Consider the following 10,588-nt stretch of genomic DNA (forward strand, 5'->3'; position numbering starts at 1 on the left):
GAACCTATCCCCTGCTCATAAGGGGGGATGACTATATATGATTCACATGTCCAGTTTTCAACAAAAAAATATCACAAGGCATACAGAGAAACAGGAGGTATATCTGAGGAACTCAGACCTGCTAGGCAAAGACTTTAAAATAACTGTCAAATATGCTCAAAGAGCTAAAGGAAGGTTCTGAACATGTTGGCAGATCAAGAGAGAAAATGAAGAAGATTCTTCAGAGCAGAAAAAAACTGGGGAATATGTATCCATTAATGATTAATTTAAAAAGGAATGCTCTCCTTGGTCGCACTTTACAAAAAAACAAAAAAAAACAAAACCATAAACATCTTGAATATCAATGGGGAAAAGCCCCAGAAGAGCTACAGGTAGATTTAGCAAAGCTGTAAGTTACCAGAATCACTCTATAGGGAGAGACACCTTAAGGACTCCAACCTGAAATAATCTCTTAGAACTTGTGAAAACAAATAAACGAAAAACCTCATGCAAAATGAAGACTGGAAGCCCTGAAGGGAGAGCTCTCAAGCACATACCAGCTTACTCTACATTCCTCAGCAGGAAGAAAGACTTCTTCCTTGCCAACAGCCCAGCCAATGAGAAACCACTGCAACTCAGCCAATGAGAAGCCACCACAACCCCGAATTCTCATTCTCTTCCAATGAACTTTCATTCAAAACAGCCCCTCCTAACTTCCTCCTTTCCTCTGTAAAAAGAACACTCCTCACCTTCCTTCGCCAGACATGCCTATAAGTTTCACCATAGTTTGCATGTCCCAAATTGCAATTTCTCTGTTATTCCCAAACAAACTCAATTTTGCTGGCCCCTGGGGTAGCCTTTAACTCTACGTTCATTAATGGGTTGAATAGGGATCTTTCTCTTCTAGTTAAAAGGACCAGGATGGAATGGGAAATTATTTCCACTCCAGATTTATTTAATTCAGCAAATCAGCTCACCCGCACCATAGATGATTCAACTAAAAGGAAGACCACTAACTAAAATCCTCAATTTTCAACTCCACCAAGTGGAGGCCCCTAAATGAAACACAAACCCTCCTGGTCTTTGCCATTACTGCAAAAAGCCAGGACATTGAAGGAAAGACTGTCACAAGCTTAAGTGCACCAGGCACCTTCAATCATCTAACCAGCTTCCCCAATTCCCAGGGAATTGCAGGGGTTTTCCCCAATCCTTCCCCTCAATCAACTTAGAGAAACCACTCTCCAGCTTGGGAATGAGTCCCTCCATCCTCACTGACACCAGAGCTACAGTCTTGGGGCTGAACCTCACTGTTACTCAATAGCCCCTGACTCAGAGAATTAAAATGGTTCAGTGGCGGGGGGGGGGGGGTCTCAAAATAAACCTCCCCAGGTTCCTGTCTGTTAACCTATCCCCTTTGGTTTAGGCTCACTAAGAGATAGCTACCCTTTTCTCTTTAGTTCCTCTATCCCCGTTCATTTATTGGTCCAAGATTCCTTAGAAAAATGTCATGCTGGCATTTCTACCAAAAGGGGACGATAAATCTAGAATTTGATAGCAGCAACCAAAATAGCCAACTGAATGAATCAAATGATCTAGCTTTTAATACATTAAAGAAAGCTTGATAAATCTCCCTACTATTGATCAACTTCCCTTTTTCCTCTTCATATAAGAGAAGGAGAGAAGCACTTAAGAGTACTTACCCAAAAGCATGGGGATCACCATCACCCCATAGGGTACTAGAGTTGGCAGCTAGACCCTGGGCACGAGGATACCCCTTTTGCCTTAGAGTCATTCCTGCTACTGTCCTTTTAGTTAAGGCCACCAAAAAAATAATCATGGGATCCTCTCTAATTATCTCTGCACCCCAAACAGAAGCCCCACCTGTTCAACATATAATCCTGGGAAACCTGTCCGCACTGCCCCCAAACACTTTAAATTGCCCAATGGACCATCAGAGTTGGAAAATGGACTTTATTCAGCTATCCTCACCCCATGGATACAAATATGTCTTGGTAATGATTTGTATGTTTTCCCACTGGACTGAAGCTTTCCCACATAGACAAACTATTGCCTCTTCAGTAGCTAAAACTTACTGAAAAAAAATCATCCCTACCTGACGAACCCCTCTTGAGCTCCACAGCAACCAAGGGACCCGTTTTACTGGTCAAATATTACAGCAAGTATGTGTTGTTTGGCCAAATCTTCAGTACTTTCACTCTACACATCATCACCAGGCTTCAGGACTAATCAAATGAACTAAGTGTCATCAAAACTCAATGGGGGGGGGGGCTTTGCTGGTGGTGCCGTGGTTAAGAATCTGCCTGCCAATGCAGGGGACACGGGTTTGAGCCCTGGTCCGGGAAGATCCCACATGCTGAGGAGCAACTGAGCCCATGAGCCACAACTACTGAGCCTGCGCTCTAGAGCCCACGAGCAACAACTACTGAGCCCACGTGCCACAACTACTGAAGCCCGCATGCCTAGAGCCTGTGCTCCTCAACAAGAGAAGCCACTGCAATGAGAAGCCCGTGCATGGCAACAAAGAGTAGCCCCTGCTCACTGCAACTACAGACGGCCCATCTGCAGCAACGAAGATCCAACGCAGCCAAAAATAAATAAATTAATTAATTAATTAAAAAAAAAAAACTAGAGTTTAAAAAAAAAACTCAATGCGGGGGGGCGGCAGTCAAGATGGCAGAGTAGGAGGACATGGAGTTCGCATCTCCTCACAAGTACAACAAGAATGCATCGAGGGGCTTCCCTGGTGGCATAGTAGTTAAGAATCCTCCTGCCAATGCAGGGGACATGGATTTGAGCCCTAGTCCGGGAAGATCCCACATGCCATGGAGTAACTAAGCCCATCTGCCACAACTACTGAGCCTGTGCTCTAGAGCCCATGGGCCACAATTACTAAGCCCACGTGCCACAACTACTGAAGCCCGTGCCTAGAGCCGGTGTCTGGCAACAAGAGAAGCCACTGCAATAAGAAGCCCATGCACCACAACTAAGAATAGCCCCCGCTCACAGCAACTAAAAGAAAGCCCGTGTGCAGCAACAAGGACCCAACGCAGCCAAAAATAAACAAACAAACAAATAAATAAATTTATTTTTTTAAAAAAGAATGCATCGAAGTAATCCTTGCAGAACACCTACTGGGTGCTAGTGGGGGACCTTGGACACCTAAGGGGATGGGAGGAATCACTGCACAACCAGACTGGGGGTCGGGCTGGAGTTTCTGTGGTGGGAGCACTGAGTCCAAGACGCTAGACTCACAGAGAACCTTAGGCCCCAGAGAATATTAATCAGTGTGAGCTCTCCTGGAGGTCCTCATCTCAGCACCAAGACCCAGCTCCACCAAACTGCTTGCAAACTCCAGTGCTGGACGTCTCAGGCCAAACAACCAGCAAGACAAGAACACAGGCCCACCCATCAAAAAAAATGAGATGACAAAAAAATATGTAATAGATGAAGGAACAAGGTAAAAATCTACAAAACAAAAAAAATGAAGAGGAAATAGGCAACCTACCTCAAAAAGAATTCAGAGTAATGATAGTAAATATGATCCAAAATCTCAGAAATAGAATGGAGGCATGGATTGGGAAAATACAAGAAATGTCTAACAAAGACCTACAAGAACTAAAGAACAAACAGTGATGAACAACACAATAACTGAAATGAAAAATACACTAGAAGGAATCAATAGCAGAATAACTGAGACAGAAGAACGAATAAGTAAGCTGGAAGATAGAATGCTGGAAATAACTGCCAAGGAGCAAAATAAAGAAAAAAGAATGAAAAGAATCGAGGACAGTCTCAGAGACCTTTGGGACAATATTAAAGCACCAACATTCAAATTATAGGGGTCCCAGAAGAAGAAGAGAAAGAGAAAGGGTCTGAAAAAATATTTGAAGAGATTAGAGACAAAAACTTCCCTAACATGGGAAAGGAAATAGCCACCCAAGTCCAGGAAGCACAGAGAGTTCCATACAGGATAAACCCAAGGAGAAACATGCCAAGACACATATTAATCAAACTAACAAAAACTAAATTCAAAGAAAAAATATTAAAAGCAGCAAGGTAAAGCAAAAAACAACGTATGAGGGAAACCCCATAAGGTTATCAGCTGATTTTTCAGCAGAAGCTCTGCAGGCCAGAAGGGAGTGGCAGGATACATTTCAAATGACAGGGAAAAACCTACAACCAAGATTACTCTATGCAGCAAGGATCTCATTCAGATTTGACAGAGAAATCAAAAGCTCTACAGACAACCAAAAGCTAAGAGAATTCAGCACCACCAAAGAGCGTTACAAAAAATGCTGAAGGAACTTCTCTAAGCGGGAAACACAAGAGAAGAAAGACCCACAAATACAAACCCAAATCAATTAAGAAAATGGTAACAGGAACATACATATCGATAATCACCTTGAATGTAAATGGATTAAATGCTCCAACCAAAAGACACAGACTGGCCGAACAGATACAAAAACAAGAGCCGTATATATGCTGTCTACAAAAGGCCCACTTGAGATCTAGGGACACATACAGACTGAAAGTGAGGGGATGGAAAAAGATATTCCATGTAAATGGAAATCAAAAGAAAGCTGGAGTAGCAATACTCATATCAAACAAAATAGACTTTAAAATAAAGACTATTACAAGAGAAAAGAAAGGACACTACATAATGATCAAGGTATCAACCCAAGAAGAAAACATAACAATTATATTTATGCACCCAACATAGGAGCACCTCAATACATAAGACAAATGCTAACAGCCATAAAAGGGGAAATCAACAGTAACACAATAATAGTGGGGGACTTTAACACCCCACTTAACACTAATAGACAGATCATGCAGACGGAAAATAAATAAACACAAGCTTTAAAAGACACAACAGACCAGACAGACTTAATTGATATTTGCAGGACATTCCACCTGAAAGCGGAAGAATACACATGCTTCTCAAGTGCACATGGAATGCTCTCTAGAATAGCTCACATCTTGGGTCACAAATCAAGCCTTGGAAAATTTAAGAAAATTGAGATTGTATCAAGCAGCCTTTCTGACCACAACGCTATGAGATTAGAAATCAATTACAGAAAAAAACACAAACGCATGGAGGCTAAACAGTACGCTGCTGAGTAACCAAGAGATCACTAAAAAAAATCAAAGAAAAAAATTTTAAAAACCTACAAACAAATGACAATGAAAACACGATGATCCAAAACCTATGGGACGCATGGGCTTCCCTGGTGGCGCAGTGGTTAAGAATCCGCCTGCCAATGCAGGGGACACGAGTTCGAGCCCTGGCCCGGGAAGATCCCACATGCCGCAGAGCAACTAAGCCCGTGCGCCACAGCTACTGAGCCTACACTCATAAGCTCGCGTGCCACAACTACTGAGCCCGCGTGCCACAACTACTGAGCCCGTGTGCCACAACTACTGAAGCCCGTGCGCCTGGAGCCTGTGCCCCGCACCAGAGAGGCCACTGCAATGAGAAGCCCACACACCGCAACAAAGAATAGCCCCCTCGCTCGCCGCAACCAGAGAAAGCCCATGCACAGCAACAAAGACCCAATGCAGCCAAAAAAAAAAAACCTATGGGACACAGCAAAAGCAGTTCTAAGAGGGAGTTTTACAGGAATACAATACTACCTCAAGAAACAAGAAAAATCTCAAATAAACAATCTAACCTTACAACTAAAGCAACTAGAAAAAGAAGAACAAAGAAAACCTGAAGTTAGTAGAAGGAAAGAAATCATAAAGATCAGAACAGAAATAAATAAAATAGAAATGAAGAAAACAATAGCAAAGACCAATAAAACTAAAAGTTGGTTCTTTGAGAAGATAAACAAAATTGATAAACCTTTAACCAGACTCATCAAGAAAAAAAGGTAGAGGATTCAAATCAATAAAATTAGAAATGAAAGAGGAGAAATTACAAGTGACACTGCAGAAATACAAAGGATCAGGAGAGACTACCACAAGCAACTATATGCCAATAAAATGGACAACCTGGAAGAAATGGAAAAATTCTTGGAAAGGTACAACTTTCCAAGACTGAACCAGGAAGAATTAGAAAATATAAACAAACCAATCACAAGTAATGAAATTCAAACTGTGATAAAAAAAATCTTTCAACAAACAAAAGTTCAGGACCAGATGGTTTCACAGGCGAATTCTATCAAACATTTAGAGAAGAGTTAACACCTATCCTTCTCAAACTCCTCAAAAAAATTGCAGAGGGAGGAACACTCCCAAACACGTTCTACAAGGCCACCATCACCCTGATACCAAAACCAGACAAAGATATCACAAAAAAAGAAAATTACAGACCAATATCACTGATGAACATAGACACAAAAATCCTCAACAAAGTACTAGCATACAGAATCCAACAACACATTAAAAAGATCACACACCATAATCAAGTGGGATTTATCCCAGGGTTGCAAGGATTCTTCAGTATACACAACACAATCAATGTGATACACCATATTAACAAATTAAAGAATAAAAACCATACGATCATCTCAATAGATGCAGAAAAAGCTTCTGACAAAATGCAACACCCATTTATGATAAAAACTCTCCAGAAAGTGGGCACAGAGGGAACCTACCTCAACATAATAAAGGCCATATATGACAAACCCACAGCAAACATCATTCTTAATGGTGAAAAACTGAAAGCATTTCCTCTAAGATCAGGAACAAGACAAGGGTGTCCACTCTTGCCACTATTATTCAACATAGTATTGGAAATCCTAGCCATGGCATTCAGAGAAGAGAGAGAAGTAAAAGGAACACAAATTGGAAAAGAAGTAAAACTGTCACTGTTTGCAGATGACATAATACTATACACAGAAAATCCTAAGATGCCACCAGAAAACTACTACAGCTAATCAGTGAATCTGGTGAAGTTGCTGCATACAAAATTAATGCACAGAAATCTCTTGCATTCCTATACACTAACAACGAAAGATCAAAAAGAGAAATTAAGGAAACAATCCTATTTTCCATTGCAACAAAAAGAATAAAATACCTAGGAATAAACCTACCTAAGGAGGCAAAAAACCTGTATGCAGAAAACTTTAAGATATTGATGAAAGAAATAAAAGATGACACAAACAGTTGGAGAGATATACCATGTTCTTGGATTGGAAGAATCAATATTGTGAAAATGACTATACTACCAAAGCAATCTACAGACTCAATGTAATCCCTATCAAATTACCAATGGCATTTTTCACAGAATTAGAACAAAAGATTTTACAATTTGTATTGAAGCACAAAAAACCCCGAATAGCCAAAGCAATCTTGGGAAAGAAAAGTGGAGCTGGAAGAATGGAGGAAATCAGGCTCCCTGACTTCAGACTATACTACAAAGCTACAGTAATGAAGACAATATGGTACTGGCACAAAAACAGAAATATAGATCAATGGAACAAGATAGAAAGCCCAGAGATAAACCCACGCACCTAGGGTCACCTAATCTATGACACAGGAGGCAAGAATATACAATGGAGAAAAGATAGCTTCTTCAATAAGGGGTGCTGGGAAAACTGGACAGCTACATGTAAAAGAATGAAATTAGAACACTCCCTAACACCATACACAAACATAAACTCAAAATGCATTAAAGATCTAAGTGTAAGACCGGACACTACAAAACTCTTAGAGGAAAACATAAGAAAAACACTCTTTGACATAAATGACAGCAAGATCTTTTTTGACCCACCTCCTAAAGTAATGAAAATAAAATAAAAAATAAATAAATAGGACCTAGTTAAACTTAAAAGCTTTTGCACAGCAAAGCAAACCATAAACAAGACGAAAAGAAAACCGCCAGAATGTGAGAAAATATTTGCAAATGAAGCAACTGACAAGGGATTAATCTCCAAAATATACAAACAGCTCATGCACCTCAATAACAAAAAAGAAAATCCAATCAAAAACATGGGCAGAAGACCTAAATAGCCTTTCAGCAAAGAAGACATACAGATGGCCAAGAGGCACATGAAAAAGATGTTCAATCTCACTAATTATTAGAGATACGCAAATTAAAACTACAATGAGGTATCACCTCACAGCGGTCAGAATGGCCGTCATCAAAAAATCTACAAACAATAAATGCTAAACAGGGTGCAGAGAAAAGGGAACCCTCTTGCACTGTTGGTGGGAACGTAAATTGATAAAGCCACTATGGAGAACAGTATGGAGGTTCCTTAAAAAACTAAAAACTACCATATGACCCAGCAATCCCACTACAGGGCATATACCCTGAGAAAACCATAATTCAAAATGACACATGCACCCCAATGTTCAGTGCAGCACTATTTACAATAGCCAGGACATGGAAGCAACCTAAATGTCCATCGACAGATGAATGGATAAAGATGTGGTATATATACATAATGGAATATTACTCAACCATAAAAGGGAACGAAATTGGGTCATTTGTTGAGATGTGGATGGATCTCGAGTCTGTCATACAGAGTGAAGCCAGCCAGAAAGAGAAAAACAAGTATCGTATATTAACGCATGTATGTGGAATCTAGAAAAATTGTACAGATGAACCTATTTGCAAAGCAGAAATAGAGACACAGACAGAGAACAAACGTATGGACACCAAGGGGGGAAAGGGGTGTGGGATGAATTGGGAGATTGGGATTGACATATACACACCATTAAGTGTAAAAGAGACAACTAATGAGAACCTGCTGTATAGCACAGCGAACCCTACTCAGTGCTCTTTGGTGACCTAAACGGGAAGGAAATCCAAAAAAGAGGGGATATATGGACACATATAGCTGATTCACTTCAATTTACAGCAGAAACACAACACTGTAAAGCAACTATACCCAATTTAAAAAAAAAAAAAAAAACCTCAATAATCAAAATTTGCGGAAATCCTCCAAATACTTTGGCCAAAAGCACTGCCTCTGGTCCTTCTCAATCTCAGGTCCACTCACTTTGGAACTCATAAACTCTCACCCTTTGATCTAACTGCTGGGCACCCCATGCATCTAGCTCCTGCCTCTTTCATCTACAACTAATGAAATGAGATATACTACAATGTTGCATAGGTCTAATTACATCTATTAAAAATAACCATGCTTTAATAGAGCAATCCTCTTAAAGATGAAGACGTCAAACGCCACACTTTGCAGCCTGGAGATTTCTTTATTGGAAAAGACATCTCCACAAAACACTTTATTCAACCATGCCTTTATCAAGTGTAACTGACCAATCCTTGCACCACCAAACTTCAAGGAGTTGACTCCTGGATCCACGTGTCTCATCTAAAGAAAGTCTCAAACCCTTATGGGACCTGCACACCAACTGGTGACCTCACCCTGAAGATTTCCAAGAACTGAAGCAGACGACAGCCAAAGGAGACAGCTTTCCCAAAATGATGAGACCAGGCCTGTATACCCTTTTCTTGCTCTTGTTTCTTACCTTATTTCCCCCCTCTTTCTTGGAAAGGCAACGCTCTCGTCCACATCTCCCAATCCATTGCAAAAGGGGAAAACCTTTCTGACTGTTGGATCTGTCACCAGAAACTCCAGTCTGTTCACGATGGCTGAGACCCCTTGGTCTTAACCTGTAACCAGTTTCTCTTGAATCCCAAGTGTCACTGCCAATTATATCTACAAGCCTATGGATGTTACCTACTGGGTTAGGCTATAACAATTGGATGTTCCCATACCTTTTTCAATCTTTCTCAAGCCACAACCATACCAGCTCAACCTTGTTCTTTTTACAAAATACATACCTTTTAATCCTTTTTTAAACTTTATTTATTTTGGCTGTGCTGGGTCTTTGCTGCGGCACATGGGCTCTTCATTGCGGTGCACGGGCTTAGTTGCAGTATGTGGGACCAGGGATAGAACCCGGGCCCCCCACATTGGGAGCACAGAGTCTTAACCACTGGATCACCAGGGAAGTCCCCCTTTTTATCCTTTAAATGCAGCTTTTATGTGGATGCAAGGTTGCTCTAAGGCAGGCATATCTATAGACTTTAATATGATTCAAGAAAAAGCAAAGTCATGTGACAACTTAAAGCACAGAAAGTTGAAAGATGGAAAGATGGAGAGTTTAATGCCTGCAAAGGATGGTTTGATAATTTTAGAAAGAGGTTTGGCCTAAAATAATGTCAAGATAACAGGAGAAACAGCTTCTTCTGACCAAGAGGCAGCAGACTTCCCCAGATGCCACTAAGAAAATTGTTGAGAAAGAATATCTGCCTAAACAGGTTTTTAATGCAGATGTTTAAGTGCCCTATTATGGAAAAAAATGCCACAAAGGACATTCATTAGTAACAATGAGAAGCAAGCACCAGGATTTAAGGCAGGAAGGGACAGGCTAACTCTACTGTTTTGTGCAAATGCAGTGGAGTTTATGATCAGGGCTGCCCTCAACTATGAAGCTGCTAACACGGAATCTTGAAGGGAAAAGATAAACACCAGCCGGGACGAGAACACTTTCTGCACTGGTTCCATCACTGCTTTGTTCCTGAAGTCAGGAAGTAACTTGCCAACAAGGGGCCGCCTTTTAAAGTTCTTTTGATATTGGACAATGTCCCTGGCCACCCAGAACCCCGTGAGTT

The sequence above is a fragment of the Eubalaena glacialis genome, chromosome 9 (assembly GCF_028564815.1).
Source record: "Eubalaena glacialis isolate mEubGla1 chromosome 9, mEubGla1.1.hap2.+ XY, whole genome shotgun sequence".
In the NCBI taxonomy this organism is placed as follows: domain Eukaryota; kingdom Metazoa; phylum Chordata; class Mammalia; order Artiodactyla; family Balaenidae; genus Eubalaena; species Eubalaena glacialis.